The 20,698-nt window shown below is 42.7% G+C and overlaps 1 protein-coding gene across 2 annotated transcripts in view; it reads left to right on the top strand.

The window, feature by feature from the left end:
• Positions 1 to 11,074: 11,074 nt before the first annotated feature.
• Positions 11,075 to 20,698, top strand: part of EPB41L3 (erythrocyte membrane protein band 4.1 like 3) — a 136,371-nt gene continuing 126,747 nt past the window's right edge. The window contains exon 1 of one of the 2 annotated variants that reach the window (XM_048939193.1): positions 11,075 to 11,230. The gene's annotated coding sequence lies outside the window, so the exon portion shown is untranslated. Of the gene's footprint in view, positions 11,231 to 16,945; positions 18,029 to 20,698 lie in introns of those variants that run through there. The other variant, XM_048939184.1, reaches the window with a different exon arrangement.

The following is a 20,698-nucleotide window of genomic DNA, read 5'->3' as shown; positions in this document are numbered from 1 at the left end:
CAGTACAAAAGTTCAGTGGTGGGAATTCTTAAGGAAATAACATTCTTAAGTAACTATTGTGCAATATTCATAGAAAGCCATTTTGAAAAAGAGAAAAACAGTAGCCTTTGTAACAGCTAAGGAACAGAAACCTATCCTGTACCTCATGCTATGTGCCTGAACAGCTAACAAAGATAATTCACATGTATTTTCCTCACATTATTAATTCATTTTTATTTCCTCTGAAGTCCTATTTTATTATCATTTTTGCAAGGTGGAATTAATCTCAGCTAGGAAGAATGGTCCTATTTCTTTTCAGAAAATATATTTAGATAAGAAACAAACACAGGAGTCATCGCCATTCTGGTAAGAGTTACCCAGATACACTGTTTGCTTATTAACTGTAGAAGATAGAGTTTTCAATTTTGCTGGAGGTGCACACAGTTTTTGAAAACATGGCTTATCTCTGTATGTCCAAAATGCTTATGTGGGAACACAGAAACTTTCCCTCCTGTAATGCCCATATGGGAGATGGTCTGAAGCATATATTTAGTTTTTGCCAAGCAATTCCTGCAACAATGAGAAAAATCTTAAAAGGGCATAATATGCTGTTCAAACAAAATACACCCCTATGGAAAAAAAAAAAAAAAAAAGGACCTTGGAGCTTTATGGTTCTCATCAGGATTAATATTCACGAGACCCATATTTGGGGTTGGGATACAGTGGGTGAAATTGTGTTGGAATCTGACAGCGTTATATCCACCTCTCTAAAGTCTGAGCTGGGCCATTAGCATCTGTATCAGCCACATCAGCCAGGCACAGACTGGAACAAAATTTGAAATATATTTTAGATTAGCTGATGGTTTCTTGCCTGTAAGCAAGATGAAACAGATTATATCTGTAGTCCCAGAGCACGTTTTTCATTCTGGAATGGTAATACTTTTTAGGCCAGAATACTGTTTAAACCAAAGAACAGACAAACATGGATAGTAAACTCCTAGTTTTTAATCATATTGTCTTTTGATAGCATTTGCTGTAGAAATGTTTGTAGGACTGAGGTTATAAATCTAGGATTTTGATTATAGAACTCTGATATTGAGAATATTGACTTTATACTGTCAAATCTTTAATTCTGAATCATTTCTTCCCTATTAATAGACGAAAAGGCTTTGCCAATGAATGCTATTGATTTTTTTTTTCCATTATGGAGTTCAGGCAAAAGTATTTTCATTTGTCAGAAAAAAACATTTCTGCAACAGCAAGATTTGTTTTAAAGTTGAACTTTTGCTTGTGCTTCTACTGTAAAATCTTTGCTATTCCACGATAAAGGTATTCCATTGGGTTTGTTCTCTGTATAGAGGTTTAATTCAGAAAGGATAATGAATAAAACTGATGCAATTCCTACAAGCTTCTGGAATGGGTGAAGGATGTTTTAATGTAATACAAATTGAAAGTTTGTGCACCGCACTTGGGCAAAGTTATCCTCTCTTGGATAGAACAATTCACAGTATCATCAATCCATCTTCAGTGTGAGAAAAAGATCCTCAGCACTATCATACTGATTGAAATGTTTCTCAGCCATCATCTTTCATCACGGTAACCTTTGGTAGTCAATACTCATCAACCATTTTCATTCTATCTTGTGATTAATTCGAATGAAAATCACAATCCTACTCCAGTAACTCGCTTCATTAGCTTTATAAATAATGAAATTTTAGTCAATAAAATTCTTATTCAGAGGAGCACTTAATGGTTATGTTTCAAAGTGATTTTGTTCTTTTAGATGCTTTACTAGGCAGGGTGCTCAAGGACTAAAATTGCATGCAATTTTTCTAAAGAATGTGATACATAGTAAAAACAGTTTTGTAAATAACAAAAATGTGAACGATTCTCTTATCGAGCTAAAAGGACCAAGTATAAATGCCAAGTGACAAATCCAACAGTAATATCAATTTTCAAGGCACAGAAATTCCACTGAACTGGCACAGCTGCAGATTTATCAAAGAAATGGTAGCTCATAAAACACACGGCTGACCTTCTTCTGAAAGTGCTTATCACACTTATAAGATTTTATATCTATTTTTCCAGATGGACCAAGACAAATCTCAGGTTCTCCACAACCTAAGACTCCATCATATGTCACATATGGTAAAGTGTGGATAGGTGTGGTGGGAAGCAGCTTTGAACAATCTTTAGCACACAAATTACTTTGTGAAAAACAGACTGACAAAACAGATCTTAGCCACTGCAAATAAAAGATGGTATGCTAGATTACATGTCCTGTAGGCATGTATGCTATACCATGGTATAGTATGGTGGGACAAAATACTGTACATAAGTCATAGGAAGGGTTACAACTTTAACTAAAATAATACTTACATGAAAATGTGCATTAATTTTTATTTGTTAAGAACTTCACATATTTTTTCAGTCTTTATATTAACACCATTCTGAAGGCAAGGAATCATTGAATCATAGAACCACAGAATGGCTTGGGTTGGAAGGGACCTCAAAGCCCACCCAGTCCCACCCATGCCATGGGCAGGGCTGCACCCCAGCAGCTCAGCTGCCCAGGGCCCCATTCGAACTGGCTTTGAGCGCCTCCAGGGATGGAGCACCACAGCTTACATGGGCAGCTGTGCCAGCCTGTGCCAAGAATTTCTGCTTTATATTTAAACTAAATCTGTCCTGTTTTAGTTTTAAATATGAAATCAGTGGGGCAATTAAGAACAGTGTGGTCCAAAAACATGTGTAAATCCACTAGATGGGAGGTAACACCTGTGCTTCGAACATTTTTTGTTTTGCAGTACAGTACATTCAGCAGGCTATCAATCTCCAGTATATGCAATGCTCCTTTTGTAACTCATTCATGATAAGTGCTGTAAAAACACATAGAGGATCCTGAAGGGTTGTTACAGTAGCTGTTAACAGTAACTGCCATAGGGAAATGATATACTCAAAATATAAAGACTATCAAGAAGCTCGTTTTCTGATCCCCAGAATGTTTTTGTTCTGGTCATCTTTATTTTCCACACTACAAAAACCTAAGCTTTAAAAGAAAGAAGGCAGCTCTGATTTCCATGTACCCAAACCAGGACAAACCAGCCCCAAGGCAGCCCTGGCAGCGGACATTCTCAGCACCCACAGTGTAGTTCTAACCCTGACTGAGGCAGGGCCAAGCTGACCCACTTCATCAGTGGACGGTCTGTCCCAGGGCAAGGAAAGGTGTGAGTTCTTCATTGGGGTTTGACTTCCTGCAGCAGAGCTAAAACACATGTACAGATGCTATAGGGAGGTGTAATTTTAAGCCTCACCATGGCACACTGATAAAAAGGGAAACATGAAAAAAAGAAAAAAAGAAGAAAAAAAAATAATGAAAAAAAAAAAAAAAAAAGGAAAAGCAAAATATTCAAGGCTTACATCTGAGGTCTGGGAATGCTTCCCACCTCAGCTCTTCCACAAGCTTTCTCTCTGAGTCCTCATATCGGGTGCTTGAAAAATGGGGGAGGCACAGTGGTGCACTGTTGGAGTGCATCCAGAGAAGGGCCACAAAAATGATCCAAGGGATGGAATACCTTCCTACCCAGATGGGCTGAAAGAGCTGGGGCTGTTCAACCTGGAGAAGAGAAGGCTCTGGGGTGACCTGATAGTGACCTTTCTGTATCTGAAGGGGGGCTGTAAGAAAGAAGGGGACAGACTCTTCATCAGTGTCTGTTGTGATAGGACAAGGGGAAATGATTTTGACCTAAAAGAGATTTAGGTTGGATATAAAGAAAAAACTTTTTATTATAAGAATAGTGAGAAACTGGAACAGGTTTTCCAGACAGGTGGTGGATACTCCATCCCTAGAGACACTCAAGGTCGTGCTAAAGGGGCTCTGAGCAACCTGATCTGCTGTAGGTATCCTTGTTCATTGCAGTGGGGTTGGACTAGATGACCTTTAAAGGTCCCTTCCAACTCAAACAATTCAAAGAGTCTTTGGATATCCATGTCCTTAGCATTGCAATGAGTTAGTGATAGGGGATACTCCATATAGATATTCTGAATAAATATTCATATGTTTAACTGTGAGACACCTTTTCATTCAGAGGATTACAGTGTACATTGCAGTTTCTTTGCATTGCTAGACTTCTGTGAGTGTTGGAACAGAAATATGTGCAAGGATTTTCACCTTCAGGTTGGAGCTAATTCTGTTGTATCAGTGGTAAAGAACAGATTACAAACAGGTCAGATGACAGAATTGCAATTTGTGTGATCAAATTAAAAAATATTGTTAAACTTTACGAATAACATTTTCTTTGAGCTTCATAAACATGTTCACAAGGGATGATAGCTCTTCCTCAGATTAAAACAGGCCTATTTATGGAAAATGTAATAGCTAGCTTTGCTGCTATAGTATGGCATAGCATCCTGAAGGAATTTATCATGTCGCAGGGGTAGAATGCACTGATGCTTCTCTTGAAGCATTTCTACAGACAGCCCCAGGAAATCAAGCTGTGACACACATCTGGATAGCTCTGTACTCAAATAGCATCACATTTAAAGATGAGGAGTTGGCAAGAAAAAAGCAGTAGTCCGTGAAAGATTACTCATTGCTACAAATTCTCAGTTCAACAAGAACCGTGAGTAGACTGAGCAGTTAAGTTAGGTAAGAAGGCTTTTCGTCAGCACATTTCTTTCACACCACAAAGTGTCCAGAAGTAAAACCTCACCTAGAGAACAATGTAAAAGATAGTTGACTAACGTCTTACCATTTGGAAAGAGCTATCGTATTAGGAATCTTCAAAATACATGGCAGGAAATGAGAAACAATTGTAGCATGGCATGATCTATTGTTTGCACAGAAATAACAGGTATGGAAGATTGGTACATTCAAAGAAAGGAGAGCAGCTTAAAGAATTCATCAGGCTGGAATTTAAGCAGCTGAAAGAGTTATTCATACAAATTTGATGTTGCTTTACTGTTTATCCCTAAAGGAAGAAAGGTTTCATAACTTTGTGGGAGAAGCTGGATAGCTCCAAGGCTGTAATAGACATCTTTTTCATACTGTTTTGCAAGAAGTGTTCTAATTGATGGCAGGATGGGGCTCTACACAGCCTTATGGATGAATGATTTAAGAACTGTAGGTTATATGATGTTACAGTTAAATGAGAGCACTCCTTGAAGGAAGCTGAGCTTCAGAGAGTTCTAGTGTTGCTTCAAGTAGAAATTGTTCTTACAAGTCAGACAAAATCTAGTTGTTAAAATAAAAAAATGTTTTTCCCCTCCTAACACAGAAGGACCATAGCGTTAGAAGCTGTCTTTTTTGTGAAATCTTTCCCTGCTTTTCAGGGTTGGAAGGAAAAGAGCTGTATAATCTTGGCTACCTTTTTGGGGCCACACACACACTGTCCATCTGGCTGCATGCTCACTTTTATGCTTCTTTCCATCCACAGTCTAATGCAGAGCTTCAACCAAATCAATGCCCTGTTTCCTGTTTTTGCAACCAATTTCCAGCAAAACCCCTCTAGTCACATAACTGAGCTCCATACCCAGCCTTCATATTACTGTGTTTTACCTTGGGTGGTGGCTCGTATTGTTTCAATTACCACTAAGCAAATGCATCTTTAATTTCTCTTCCATTTCATTTGAGAGACAATCAGCATGCCCTTCCACTTCAGTGTGGTCTGCAGTCATCTAGACTTCACACATGCAGACAGCCACCAGCATTGTCCAATGCGATGAACTGCAGCAAAGGCCTCTTGCATATTCAGGCCAACTAGACTAAGGACAGATGTTTCCCTGCTTTCACTGCATTTTCAGTAGGGAATGATGAGCCTTTAAATGACAGAATGGCCAATCTGTGCTACTGCCATAGCTTTGTGATTTGAAATTGTCTGATTTATTTTAATGGTGGTGTATGTGTTTCATCTCAAAACTGGAACAGAATTTTTTTATCTTAAACTAAAAAACTAAACTTGACATCACTGTCTGGGAGATCCATGTGGATTCATTTAATCTTTTCAATTAATGCAGACATAAATTTGATGCAACAGATGACAAGATATTCTCTATGTTACAAGCATAATATGGTTTTAATATGATGGCATGTTGTAAATGATGTGTAACGTATTTTCTTCCATCAAAGTCAGAAAACAAAATGTCAGTGGAGTATTTTGCATTTTTCTCCTTGAGAAAGGCGAAGAGTGCTGCACTCTGCGGCATCTGAATTAGTCGGAGAATCCCAGAATAGGTGAAGTTGGAAGGCACCTCTGGTCCAACTCCTGCCTAAGCAGGGCCACTCAGAGCAGGATGCCCAGGACCATGTCCAAATAGCATTTGAATATCTTCAGAGAGGAAACTAAGCAACTAGTTCCAGTGTTTGACCATTAACACTGTAAAAAGTGGTTGTTGTTTTTTTTTTTCTTTCTTTTTTTCTGTGTTCAGATGGATAGAATTTCATGTATTTTAAGTTGTGTTCATTTCCTTTCATCCTGGCATTGGGCACTACTGAAAAAAGCCTGGTTCCCTCATCTTCATTCCTTCCCTTCAGATATTTATATACACTGATGAGATCCCTCTTAGCTGCTTCTTCTCTAGGCTGAACAACTCCATCTCTTTATACCTCAGAAGCTCATATTCCTTAATGATCTTCATCGCTCTTCTCTGGACTCTATCCAGTATGTCCATATATCTTCTATACTGGGAAGCACTCCAGGTGTGGCCTCATCAGGTCTGAGTAGAAGGGAAGGCTCACTTTCCTCCACTTGCTGGTGACTCTTTTCTAATGCAGCAAGGGTACTTTTTGCCCTTCTTTGCTATTAGGGCACACTGCTTGCTGATTGTCAGCTTATTGTCCACCACGTCCTTCTACACAGAGCTGATTTCCAATTGATCGGCCACCAGCCTATAGAGGTACCTGGGGTTGTACCTCCCCAGCTACAGGACTTTGCACTTCCCTTTGTTGAGGTTCCTGCCAGCCCCTTTCTCAGCCCATCCAGGTCAGTCTGGGTGGCAGTACAACCCCCTGGTTCATCAGCCACTACTTCCAGTTCTGAGTTTTTTGCAGCTGGCTGCAAAGTTGAATCTTGCTCCATCATCTAGGTCATTAATGAAGGTGTTGAACAGCACTGGCTCCAGTACTGAGTCCTGGAGCACATCACTAGTAACTCACCTCCAGCCAGACCCTGTGCCAGTGCTCCTGAGCCTGGAAGCTTTTGTGTACAATTTGATAGACATACATGGCAGGTTGCTATTATTCTGAAATTCATAGAAATTATTCACTAAATTAGGAGACAGTCAAGAAATAAGAAAATCACAGTAACATAACAATGGCTTCAATGTTTGCAAATTTTTAATGAGGAAATGACATTGGTAAAAAATGTTTACTGTGATATGGTGAAAGAATGACACTGAAGTAAATTCCTGTCACTGAATGAAAAGATGGTGTAGGATCAACTTAAATATCAGTTGCTATGATGTGGCCAGTTACAGTCATGGCTAGTTTTAAATGACCAGCTATATCACCTGGTCAAGACCATTGTCAATGCTAAATTGAATTTTGAACTTAGTATGCATTTAACATTGTTTTAAGTAGCCTGCACATGTGCAGTTAATGCGATAAGCATATTTTAAATGAAAGTAATTCTGTAGTGTCTCGAATACTCTGGAGAGAAGTATCATGTCAAACTTGTCAGTTTGTTACTTCAGGTTAGTCTCATTTTGGCTTTACAAGAAAAAAATGTCAAGACTTAAAGCACTGTGAGAGGCCTCGCTGCACAAGGAAATCAATGATAAAGTGCTCATTGATTTCAATAAATCAGTTTCAGACCAGGAACCATATATTTACTGGGGCAGGAACACTGTCTTTTTCCATCATTTTGTCTTTTTTTAAACACCACACACATTGATGACAGTATAAAAATAAGGCAGTGCATAGCTCTAATCTCAGCTAATAATGGGCTCCAATTCTAAAGCCATCCTCAGTGACTGGCAAATTACAACAACTGCAGCCCTGGTCCCTATAACAAAACCCATCGATTCAAAGTGACCAGCTATGTGCAAAGTTGTTTTGGCAGCTGAGTTTCATTTACTGGAAAGTGAGCATTTCAAACAAATGCTGTTTGATTTAGCTGTAAGCATTCAAACTATCAGGTCAAAAACTTGTCAGGGACTTATTTGCTGTGCAGCAAAGAGCAGATAGAATCATAGAATGATAGAATCATTTAGATTGGAAAAGACCACTGAGATCAAACCATGCCTACCATGCCCACTAACCATGTTGCTCAGCGTCACATCCACTCATTTCTTGAACACCTCCAAGGACTCCACCACCTCCTTGGATAACAGGATCCTGTGCTGCCAGCCCTTGTGCTGCTGCAACTCAGAAAATCTTTTGGCAGAGAAAATATTTGCATGGTGCATACGTTCCTCCTTTTGTTGTGAACCCTCTTTCAACTCTAAATCTGTGCCTCTGTGCTCACCCTCAGAGTGCAACCTTGCACTGTTCCTCTTCTATGGCTCCATCTCCCTGGTTGTGCATTAATAAACAGTGGCAGATGAAGAGTTATTAATTAGCTTAATTTAAAAAAAAAAAAAAAAAAGCTGCTGACACACAAATAATGTGAAGGGCTCACAAAAAGTTGGGTATATGAGGATATCCCATGCTCAGAAGTACTGGTAAGTGTGGAAATAATGATGCTCTCCGGTGTAAATGGCCCCGCAGAGCTGTGCTGTAAATATTTCCTCTCATCCATCACCCTGCAAAGCCAACTCCCCAGAGCTCCCACGTCACAGGAGGAACAAATGTCCTCGTCGCAGAGTTTCAACTTTATGTCACCTATTAGTATGAGTTGTCAGGCCAGGTTCCTGTAAATCAGATTAACATCCCCCTAATGCAGCCTCTGTGCAGAATCCTTAGTGCAGTAATTTCAGAGAGGGATGCTGAGGACAGTAATTTTAGTAAAGAAAGACTCCTATGCAATGTGCTAAAAGCATTAACCACAATAGAAGCAAAAAAAAAAAAAAAAAAAAAAAAAAACACACACACACACAAAAAACACCTAGAGCTGTTACAGTCTATTAAGTAAATACATAATGAATGTATGCAAGCCACCTCCCAGATGTTGGTTTGGAAATATGAGCAGGAGTACTGGAAGAGGGTGAGTGTGATTTATTTATCTTTTACCTGCCCTAGCACTCTCTCATTTCCTGATGAACACAATGGCTTGGCACAACTTGAAGCCCCAAAAGTCAGATTTCTCTCGGCAGACATCCTGATCATTCCAACAGATATTTTAGGAGTTTGCCATTAGTTCCTTTGTTTAATTAATGGCTCCCCAACAGGGACTCACACGGCCTTTTCCCACAGCAATGACACAATGCACTTCAATCATTTTGTCCAGTAAAATGGGCTGACCCCAGCATCTGCCACCGCACATGGAGGGAGAATTTGCCCCAGGAGTTCCCTTCCTCTTAGCACACATTTTATAGCATGTTTTCTATATGTTCTGTATTTTCCCAGAGCCCCCATCAGAAATAAGAATCCCATTATGGCATGGGATGTATCCATAAAGGACATGGGTTAGTGTGCATGGTGGTGATGGGCTGATGGTTGGACTAGCTGATCTTAGAGGAGATGATGATCTTAGAGGTCTTTTCAAGGTCTTTTCTGTGGTAGAATCATAGAATCAAGGCTGGAAAAGACTTTTTAGATCATCTAGCCCATTGATCATGTCCTTCAGTGCCACATTTACCCAGCTCTTGAACACCTTCAGGGATGATGACTCCACCATCTCCTTGGGCAGCCTTTGCCACTGCCTCACCATTCCTCCTAAGAAAAAATTTTTCCTATGATTCCATAACTCTCCTGAGATAGCCAGTGGTCCCCAGCCAGGGCCATGGCTCCAGCATGACAATGGGGACTTCAGTTTCCTGATATGTTTTGCAAAACTAGCAGAAAAATTAAATCAGGCTATTTAGTGAGATCCTGCCTCTGGCTCTTGGAACCCATCGTGCCTTGTATATCAATTTGCAAAGCTGTAAAAGTTGATACCTGTACCTAGTTCCCCACTAAAAAAAAAATACAGACAACCAGGAAATCTGCTTGCCACACAGCTACGTTTATTGCAGGATCCCTCACTCAGCCAACCTAAGCACAGTTTATCACGGAAAATAATCTTGCATGTCGAAGAAAAATTTCCTTGTTGGAACTTCAACCTTCACCATGTACAGCTGGCATTCCATGGCCCCTCCTGGGGGCATCTCCTTTGAACCCCAGGGCTTCACACAGATTTCAGCAATAATTAGCACCACAGGTTAACTTAAGGCTACAGTGACAGGGGCAGAGAGCTTTCCTTTGGCTGCTATGCTTTCTAAAAACAGTGATGCAGGCTGCCTCCCACAAGGACACGTCAGCCATGCTGTGACTCCCAGCCCTTGGGAGGTCAGGCTTAATCCTGGTGTTAGTGACTGGGGCAGGGCACACATAGCCTGAGGACGGCGGGCAGAGCGTTGCAGAGCACATAGCCTGAGATAGGCAGGCCCTGAGCTTATTTTCCTAAGGACATTTCCCAGTGTACCACCTCCAGAAAGGCTGAGTGTTGCCCATGGGGACAGCACTCCTCCAAAGTACTCCCAAATTCTAGGAGGATTTGTAGTCCGTGGAGGTGACAAATTGGCTGGCACAGCTACACAGAGAAGCTGTGGTGCCCCATCCCTGGAGGCATTCAAGACCAGGTTGGATGGGGCCAGGTTGGATCCAGCTGAGCTGCTGGATGGCAGCCCTGCCCACGGCACGGGGTAGGACTGGGCGGCTTTGAGGTCCCTTCCAACCGAAGCCGATTCTGTGATGCTCCCGCACTCCAGCTGTGTCCGAAGTGCACATGCTTTTATCGTTTTCCCGCATCACACCAGAAGCATTAGAATAAAAAACCATGAACGGGACCGCTGCGTGCGTAGAGTAGGAAGAATCGGCACCCCGCATCACCACCCCTGCTCCCGGCAGCCCAGCGCAGGGGGGCGGCCCCGGCCCCGGTCCCGGGCGGGCAGAGGCGGGGCAGGGCGGCGGCGGGGCCAATGGGGCTGCGGCGGGGCGGGCCGCGCGATGCCGTGCCTAGCCGCGCCGTGCCGGCAGCCGGAGTCCGCCGGGCGCTGCAGGTGGGAGCCCGGCTGCGCGGCGCGGAACTTCGGCGGGCCGGGGCTGTGCCCGCGCCGAGTAGGCGGCGGGAGGAGGGGGAGCTGCGGAAGGAGGAGATCCCGGCCAAGGGCTCAGGTGAGCCGCCGCTGAGCACCGCTCCCCGCGCTGTCTTCCCGCGGCACCGCTCAGTTCGGCTAGGCGGGTCGCGATGCGGGGCCGCCGGGCTGTCCTTGGCTTGAGGTCAATGGGGAAGGCCAAGGGGCGAGCGCTGTCCCGACTGCTCCGCGGCTCTCACCCTTTTTCCATTTTTATTTTTTATTTTTTAATTTAATTTTCTCCTCTGTGTTGTCGCTGCCCCCATCCCACCCCCGCAGCCGATGCCCTCGGGCAACCCTCGCTCTTTCTGCGGCAGCGGAGCGGCCACGTTGCGGGAATGCCGCAGGCGGGCCCCTTCCCTGCGGCTGCTCGTGCCCGCGCAGCGGAATACCCGCGCGGGTTTTGCGCGCTGCGCGGCGGGGGCGGCTGCGGGGGCGCGCATCATGTGCGCGCTGCGCAGCGCAGTGTAGAGCGCAGAGCAGCTCCGGGGAAGCCCAGCCGCAGCCGATGGGATGGTGACGCCCGTTTTGGGGGGCGGAAGGGTTGTGTGTGCGTGTGCGTGCGTGCGGGATCGGAGCGGCTCGTGATGGAGCCATAAGCTTTTTGCACGGGGACAGCGGTGTCAGTGCGTCTGTAGCGCTAAAAATATCGGAGAGTGGGAATTTAAAAGGTGCACTCCCGTGTTGTTTTTTTTGGTTTTTTTTTTTCCTCTCTAAATCCTTCTGCCCTGTTGTCTATTAAAAAAAAAAAAAAAAAAAAAAAAAAGACAACTGATCTGTATGCATTTGCATTTCTGTAGTAACATCAGTTCGATAGAAAAGTGATAGGAACACGGGAATTGAAAGTAGCGTTGGAGCCCCGGAGTGGCTGCGGGATAGCGCTGTGCGTTACCGGCTCCGGACTGAGAGAGCGGAGCCGCGCCGGGAGCGTGCGGTAGCGCACGGGGCCGTACTGAGAAGCGCAGGGCGCAATGCAGGAGCGGGAGCGCTGAAACTCTGCATTTTGTGCACAGTTCAGCACCGGGTGGCCATTTTTTTCTAATTTTTCCTGACAGGCTGTTGGTCGCCCAAATGCTTATTTGGGACTTGGGAATACATGGATTCTGCCTCCGCGTGTTTCGGTAGGACTGCTTCAATGCAAAGCGTTTGCATTTTTTTCTGAAGCTGTAATCGATGGTTCTTAGGCAAGCTCTGAGCCTCGTTAAGATGTAGAGAACAGTTCCTGACAAGGGTTTTGTCCTCCTCTGGAGTTTGTGAGCTGTTCCTTCTGGTGAAGGGTGCTGTCTCTGGCTGGTGGCTGAAGCTGTAACACACCGTTTGGTGCGCTGCCAGGTGCAGCCCTTCCGTCAGAGTTTGGGATAGGCTCAGGCAGCGTGCAGAGCATACTGAAAGGCTGCTGTTCCATCGTGTCCTCCATTTTTTGGGCTATATTAGAGGAAATCTGAAAACAGCGGGTTGTCATTCCTCACCCTGTGACTGCACGACTTTCCAAGAAACCTTTTTAGATGTACATTTAACTCTTCTTGGTATTTCTTCTTTTCTTTTTTAACATTAGGAGTTGTTTCCCCTTTCCTTGTAGGGCATTACTCTGATACCCTTGTTTTTGTAAGTCGGGGAGATCCCTGTAGATTCTGAATCAAACAATTTTTAACATCAGAATCTCATTATTATGTATTGAAGCAGAATGCCCTGAGGAGACACCCCATTAATGTTCCTAGAAAAGTACCTTTCCTCCCAGACTTGCCAAGTGCCATAAATATGTGCTATTAGTGCAAGTTTGTCAGGAAAATAATTTTTTGGTTTTTTTACTTCCCCCCCCCCCCCCTTTTTTTTTTCTTTCCTGAATTGGAGAGAGCAGGGAAACAGGCTATCAATATGTCACTGCTCTCTTGCCCTTCCTGCAGCAGCATTTATCTGAACATATGAAGTCTCTTTAAGAGGTAATTGTCATAGAAGTCTCCAGCTCAAATATTGGTTGCACATTACTGCCCAGAAGTAGCTTAGGAAGGCACTTTACTATCTCATGAAACCTTATCTGCTGTTCCACAACTTCATAACAAACCTACTGGAACATGAAATGACCTTGGAAAGGCATCGTTCAATCTGACACGCGGCATTCTCTTACTGGGAACAGAAATGCTCCACACAGAGCTGATATTTTCAGACTACTGCATTTGAACTCATCTTTTTTCTTCCTTCCCCCCCCCCCCCCCCCCTCTTTGAAGAGGGAAAGGAGATGGGTGGAATATTGAATTGGAAGGGAAAATATTTTTTTAAAAACAAACCCACTCAGCTTAAGTTGAAGCACCACTGAGCTGGAGAAGAGGTATATTGAGAATGCCTATGTGATAGTGACACTTAAGTCATGGGTGGAAACAAGGCTTCAATTTTAATCAAAGGAAAACAGCATTTCAGTTCTCTGCCAGTTCTGATTTGCTCATTCATGAGCTCTTCAAAAGCCCAAAATATTAGTAGGACTACTTGAGAGCTAGTTGCGTGTGCTAAATGAAGAAAAGAAGCGATGAAGTCTGAAGGAAGCATTACATTTAATTGTATTTTTCTTAACATCATAATGCATTGCTTCCATTCTGGGAGAATTCCACGTGCTTTCCTCCAGAACCCTTTTAGTCCCCCAGATACAGCTCTTCCAGAAAGGATGCAAGAGCACTTGGGATAAGCAGTGTGTGTATGCAGCTCCTCTCTACCAGGAGTGAAGAGAGCCTTGCAGCTGGCAAGCAAGTAATGGAGGCCATCTCTGGCCAGTAATCTTAATTGGTTTTCAGTGTTTTGTTTTGACGTTTGCTTACTTATTTGTTTGGATGCTGGACTTGACACTTCAGGTCTTGCAGAAGACTTGTGAACTCTTGCAAGCCCATAGTGGTTGCTTTACCTGTCAGGAAGATGGTGCTGCTGGGGAGCAACACCTGCTCACAGCCTCCAGTGCTTCAGCCTCAGGAGCTTGGGCTATGAGTGCCACCTGCTGGGTGATGAGCACATCTTATATAATTGATATCTATTTTTGCAGAAGTGTGTGTGCACATACACACGTATACAACTTTTACATAAACATTAGTATACAGAAAGGCATACCAAGGCGTGTATAGCTTTTTTTTTTTTTTTTTTTTTTTTTTTTTTTAATGGATAGGTTTTTGAGAGGACCCACCAAACCTTGCCAAGAGCTGAGTTCCTCATCCTTCCGAGGAACTGCCATAGCCCATGCTTTGTGAAACTCAGATGGTACTTGGATTTAATGTTACGCGGATGGAAGGAAGATGTTGATGTTACTGTTGATTAACCTTGCCTTTGTCTTTACTGAAAGTAGGTACAAGCTTCCAGCTGTACAGCTTGTTTCTCGTGATGTAGGTTGTCATGATCTGCCTCCCCAGTTGGGTCTGAAAAGTTGTGGAGATGGGGCTGGAGACCTGAAATGGAAACTGAGTAAACCAAACAGCTTTATTGCTTGTATGTTAAATCTCTGCAATGCTGTCATCATTTATCACGATAACTCTATTATTTCCATAATGTTTTGTGAGCATCTCGTTTTGATACAAAATAGCACTTATAATTTAATCATCTGAAGATGTATAGAATTTGCAGGATATTCCCGAACACCTTCTTTCATTTCAAAGAAAGCTTTTTCACATTCACACTTGACTAACACTTTCAAAGAGGAGTAAATTATCAAAGTTTTTTCTTGTCTAATAGAAGTTCCACTGACAGGTGAAGTCATAAATCTGATTCAAACATACCTGCAGCAATGCCTTTCCAGTTTCTTTAGTTTCCATTTCTCTGCCTGCAATGCTGCTCAACCATCAATTTGATTCCAGAGCCATATCCTTCAGGTGGATCTAGGGTGAAATCAGTTCAAGATGCATAGCCCTGTTCCTTGTTGGACAGCTGACTTCACTAAGGCTTTATTGTTTATTTATTTGGTGAAGCACTGGTGTCAGTGAGTCTTTCAGCTTGTCTGTGGACTAGGAATGGATCCAGGTGAACCATAAAAGTTTTGTGGAAACTTCTGAAAGTTTTGGCTGAAAAACTTGTATTGATGTAGTTCTGTGATAAATAGATGAAATGCTTCACATGGTTTTCAAGGTGTATGCCTCCACTTATTACAGATTACACTGGAGAGCGGATAGCAGTCACAAATTAGTTGGTGGAATAGAAAGCAAGTAGTGTAATTGCAAAGTTCATCTTAAGGTATGATGCAAGAAAAAAAGCACCTGGCAAAGAGGGATTACAGTTCAGGCTTTTGAGGAGAGGAACCAAAGTAATAATGCATAAATAAATCTCACCGTCTCCTAAAATGTTCACAGTTAATTTGATGCTTGACAAATTGTGATTTCAGTGTCTGGTGAAAAAGCAATTGACCCTAAAATTGCTGCCTGAAGCTGAACCAATGTCTTCAATTTCATAACCAGAGTCATGCAAAAAATAGCATGTGCAGAGGAGCATGGGGAATGCAAAATGGCTCTGTTGCTCTGTGATCTTGTTCTAATGCATCTCTTCTGACCCTGACCCAAGCAATTGGCAGGTAGTGCAGGCAGAAGATGCTGCTATGCTCTTCAAGGCAACATTCATCCCATCTGGGCATATTATTTATTCTTTCCTTTTTTTTTTTTTTTTCTCCCTCACAATCCTTTTGAGCTGCTAACGGAAACCTGCCCATTACAACTTGTTCTCACTCAGAAATGCATGTGCAGTATTGTCAATGGGATGCTGCAATACTCTCCTGTTCCCCTCTCCATCCTAAAGAAACAAGTATGGCATCTCTCCTACTTGCATGCAATAAGATGCCACCTTCAAGTCAATAGTACCCTTTTGTTTTGTTCCTTCTTCCTTTTTTTCTGCACACCGTGCATTCTCTGCTGCTGTCCTTTCCCATTACCCTTTGACTTCTTGGCAAGTTTGTCAATGTTCATCTTGCTCCATGTCATCATCACAGTCTTGATTTCCTTAGTTTGAAGTCCTGCATTTAGTCTGGTTGCTCAATGGCCATTACAGACATTGGGAGTAGCTTGGAATATGTCTGCTCCAGTGAAATTCCCCTCCCATTAAGCTTCATTTCCCTTGCAGGAGGAAGAGGCAGGTAATACCTGACAGCCATCTGCAATTAAATGGACAGTAGTGATGCATGGTCACGTTTCTGGGGAAGGGCAATTCTTTACAGGACTGACAAACAAAATCGGAAGTGGAGGAAAATCCTTTGCAGCCTATTTTCCCTCTCCCTGACAATATGTTACACGTGAAGGAGTTGGAAAAGCTGCTTTTGTAAAAGCACTCCTACAAAACTAGCAACAAAAACTGTTGGCCAGCAATGTGAAATACATGAGCAATCAGCATCCTTCTGCAGTCTTCCTTGCTGTCTTACTAATGGGCTGTGGAAGCAGAGGAGGAGGTAGCTCATCAACCATTATCAGTAGGGGGCTGCAAATGAGTTGGCTGTGCCAACTGTATTTCCCTTTTTGATACTAACAGAGAATGTTTCCTTCATATGACATGGTTTCTGCTGTGATCAAAAATAAACCATCCCAGGGTTAGTGCAAGAGGCTCACTGCCTTCATAGCCTGTCTGGGGCTTCTGGAGGTCAAAATGTTACCACGACCCCTTCAAAAATCTTTGAGTTGTGAGGGTATGTGTCTTCCTAAGAACAGATAGGCTTGGGCCATCCACACTTTTCAAGCTATCAGATGGGAAGGTTTCCCAATTTGTTGTGAGAGGTTTGCAAAGACTATTACCTCCTTGGCATCTTTTCAGCCTTGGTACTATTTGCCTGATGGCCAAAACCTGATGCTGATACAGCTGCAGGGATAGCACACTTGGCATTTCCTTCCTGGCCTCCTCCTCTGTGCTGCAGGCTTCACTGCCTTTGCTGTCAGCTGCCCCAGAACCTTTTACTCCTCCTGAACTTGCAGACGCAATCAGTTTCTCCAGTCCAAAGAAGAACACGCATTTTGGTGCTCTTACACACGTACAGGCAATTTGCTTAGGTCAGCCTACAGGAATAAGAATTTTGTAAAGATGTCTTCAAAACAATCCCTCTCTGACATAATAGCAGTAGTAATAATAACAATAAACTAACATGGTTGAATGTTTTGGAGCTGTTACCAAAGGAAATCAATTCTGAGCCTGAGAAAACTGTAACATTTTTTCTTTGGGTTTTTGTTAGTAGTAAAGAGCTGACACTGATTGTGGTCACTTTGGCTTGGGTGTTCTTGATGGCTTGCAGAAACATAATCGAACAAAGATACACAGCTGTAGAATAAGTTTCAAGTGACTTAATTGTGAAAAATAAATTATCAGTCCCCTCTTCCTTGACTGAGGATACTGAAAATTATCAGTCGCTGTGGGGTGAGTCACTTCTGAGTCTTTCCTACCAACAAATCTTACATCTGATTGTCAAAGATTTAGAATTGTCTGCAGCATCAGAGAATAACATACCTTATCTGTTATCTGATGTTGCCTGCCTTTTCCTGATTGATGGGGGAGAAAAAAATGTGTAGTAGAAGAGTTGTTTTATTCTCAACACCTGTATGATGCCAGCCTTGACAGATCATTGCTAAGCTGTAATTATTGTTTTATCATTGTGCCATTGCTACTGTGCCCATTTTCTCCCTTTTTAGAGTATGTTGCAGTCTGGGAGGTGTTCAGTCCATTTAATCCATTCTCTAATGCAAACTTTACATAAAGCTGTAGTGTTGTGTTGTTCATTTAATCCCAAGCGTTCTCTTTTTTTTTCTTTTTTCCCCTTTGTTTTCCTGCTGATTGCTATGGCCATGCTGCAACCATGGACTTGATGAATGACACACTGCTGCCTCCTGGGACGTGGACAATTTTGGTGAGTCTGCAAAATAAGTTCAACTTGCATTTTCTGGAGAGAAAGAGGAGTGTTTTCTTGAGGGAAAGAGGAGCAATGCTATTTATTGTTAGTTGGGCTTGACAAAAGCTTGTTTTTTGGGGGTCTGACAAAAGGTCTGTTTTTGGGGGTGTAGCTCTGTGGAAGCAACAGGCAAAGCTTACTGAATTGCAACATGTTCTTTGGCGGATTTTTTTTTCTTATTTTATTGTTAGCAAAAGTGAAGGAATTAATGTGCAGCAAATTAATTTGCAATAGCGTCATTTTATAAGATAACTATAAAATGACTTTTCTGTAAGACATACTGTGAAGCAATGGCTTAGAACATTTTAATTTTTCTTTCCTGGCTTATTCAGTTGTTTCTGCAAATAATTCAGATAGAAGAGTATGAATTAATTGGATGACTTTTCAGAAAAGTACTGTGCAGTCCTTTGTGTTGTTCCTACTACTGGTGTTGACTGTGGTGTGAACTTTTAGAGGTGGTGTGCTGAGGATTCATCTGCCTTAAATACTGGACCAGAATTTCCTATGGAATAAGATTTCCATCTCAAGTAGTCTCCACTGAGATGTTTGAAATGGAGCTCTGTCAGGATCACGTTCTTTGCTTGAATGTGGGGAACCTGTTGCTCCCCGAGGATGATACTCCAGTGTTTGGGTCTTTCAAATAAAGGTAACTAGGCAGCTGCAGCGAAAATATTTGCTGCAAATGCATCAGCTCTAAGATCTCCTCCAGAAATGCAACTGGAAGTGTCAGCGTTCAGCCAGCACTGTCCATGGGAGGAAAGCTGCATCCAAGAGCTGGTTGGGGGTGGTTGGCAGCTTAGAAGCCTTGGGATTTATCTCTGAGCTACTTAGACATTGTGGGAGTGACTTGTTACTACTATGGGACTCAATGAAGGAAAACAACTTGCCTCACCTTTCACCTGTGTGGCAACGGCCTTATTTATGTACAGGCTTAAGTTTGAGTGAGGAAACTGAGAAGCTGTGTGTGACCTTGTGTTGTGGTGGCCTTGTTCTGGATGAGATGTGGGAGTGAGCATGGGGCAGGGTGTGGGCTGCTCGCCAGCATAGTTGCAGCTGGGTTGAGATGCTGCATGCCCTTGGTTTTCCTTTTGAGCCCTCTGAATGTACGTGCTCTGCCACACCAGTGTGTTGTACAAGTGCAAAGAGCCTGAGATTGGAAGATGGGACTGGAGTGTAAGACTTTCTTCTCAGGTACAGCTTTGGTGAAATCTGAGATAAAACCTGATATTCCACTAGTGAGCACTTCAAGAGTATTGCTGAATAATCCTTTTTGTAGATCTGTAGCTTATGCTGGAAAGCTTTGGTCTCAAGGCAATATTCAGATTCAGAGTCCTGGCGGATAATGGCCCTAATCATGTTCTGTGTGACCTTTCAGGCAGGATGAACATATGTTGCACTGTTGCAATTTTCTCATTTCTTGGTTGCTTTTAGGTATCTTTGACTCCTTAGCAGTGTCGCTAGGAGTGCAGTTAGGAAGCCTTCTGCTTGACTGGCACAAGGTAATTCTGTATCTGTAGCAATGAGATTTGTGAGCACACTGCTTCAGATTGCCACTCTTTGATGTGCTAAGAAGCCTTGATCTGCCTGAAACAGTAATAGCTCTTGTACGCAGGAATGTTAGTAATGCATATTTATTGTGAAGTATGCACTGCAGGAAACTCTTTAAGTCTGAAAACTACCAGAGTGCGTTCCTTGTAGTTTTGCTTCAGTGTGCATCTCACTTGCCTTTTAGGTTATTTTGTACTGTATGTATACACTTGGCTGTTGTGTTGCACCCATGTGAAGAGATGCCATTTTGATATTTGGAAGGGCTGTAAAGTGAATGTTGCCATCACCAGTGCATGTCAGAGGAAAACTGATGTGATTACATAGATGAGCATTTCCACCCAGATTATGTGCTTAGTATAATTTTTCACTCCAGCTCTGTTTTAGTTTTATTTGAATTTTTTGCGAAGTTGAAGTATATTCATCTAAATCAAAGAGGAAAATGTAGCTTGCATAGCAGGTAAATATCAAAGCTACAAGAGCTGAAAGAGTAGAACTGACTGGGTGTGGTGGCGATAGTTTGGTGATTAGACTTGATGATCTTAGTAGTTCTTTCTAACCTTAATGGTTCTACAGTGCAATCCTAGCCTTCTCCCAAGTGTTTGCAGTAGAAGGACAAGAGAGACAGAGGGCAAAAGTGGAAATGAGAGAAGTTCAGAAGAGTTGAAAGGAGATACTTTTTCACCATGAGAACAGCCAGGCAGCAGCACAGGCTGCCCAGGAAGGATGTGCAGCTTCCATTCGTGGAGATTTTCATGTCCAGCTGGACAAAGCCCTGAGCAACCCAATCTAATCTCAGATGATCCAGCTTGGAGCAGGAGGGTAGACTGGAGACCTCCTGAAGTTCCTCTGGCCTGAATTATCCTGTGATCCATTAAAAAGCATTTGAATTTAGCATGGCCTTTATGTTTGGAAGACAAGTCAAGCAACAAGGTCATGGGGAGAGACAGCAGCAAGGCTGGTAGTGACTTCTGTGGGAGGATGTAACACGCAGAGGAAGGCAACATGTAGCCAGGTTCCTTCTGGAATATCCCTGCCTCAAGCATTCTCTGAGTGGTTTGTTGCTCTCAGTTTTTAACTGCA

Source organism: Lagopus muta, chromosome 3 (assembly GCF_023343835.1).
Source record: "Lagopus muta isolate bLagMut1 chromosome 3, bLagMut1 primary, whole genome shotgun sequence".
Classification (NCBI taxonomy): domain Eukaryota; kingdom Metazoa; phylum Chordata; class Aves; order Galliformes; family Phasianidae; genus Lagopus; species Lagopus muta.
The sequence above is the reverse complement of the archived record's forward strand: the minus strand, read 5'-3'. Positions and strand labels throughout refer to the sequence as shown.